Consider the following 616-nt stretch of genomic DNA (forward strand, 5'->3'; position numbering starts at 1 on the left):
CGTGCCATCACAGCCAGCAGGACACCTCATTGCTGATGGGGCACGGCAGAGGGGTCAGAGCAGGGTCCCCCCAGTTGGTGTCACATGATTTGGCATTTGGGGTCACGGCTTCTATTCCCATCAATTAGTGACCACTAATCAGAGGGTGTCAGTTAATTAACCTAGAGGTTAATTCCAGAGGCTCATCGCATCCTCTTATCACGGAATTCAGAGCCTGGTGACTCGCAGGGGCTCAGTGACGCCCTGGAGGTGGCACGTCCCCGCTGGTGGTCTCGGGTGGGAGTGGGACCCCATCTCCTGGCCGCGGTGTCCCGAGCAGCCCCCGGCAGGGCTGTGCCGGGACCCGGTAGCTCGGGGAAACTGAGGCAGAGAGCGGGGCCGTGCCGGGTGGGGGGCCCGAGCCGCCCCCGTCCCAGCGCCCCCGGGGCCGGGGGGAGGGACCGGAGCGGGGCTGCCCGGCGCTGCAGCGGGCGGAGCCGGGGCTCGGCGGGGCCGCCTCCCGGTCGAGCCCAGCCGTTCCGTTCCGTGCCGTGCCGTGCCGTGCCGTGCCGAACCGAGCCGAGCCGGGCGCTGCCGAGCCCCGCCGCACCGGGCGGCACCGGTGGCCCCGGCGGTA

The sequence above is a fragment of the Empidonax traillii genome, unplaced genomic scaffold (genome assembly GCF_003031625.1).
Source record: "Empidonax traillii isolate 1590-97213 ecotype Southwest subspecies unplaced genomic scaffold, ASM303162v1 scaffold1160:size199357, whole genome shotgun sequence".
Taxonomy (NCBI): Eukaryota; Metazoa; Chordata; class Aves; order Passeriformes; family Tyrannidae; genus Empidonax; species Empidonax traillii.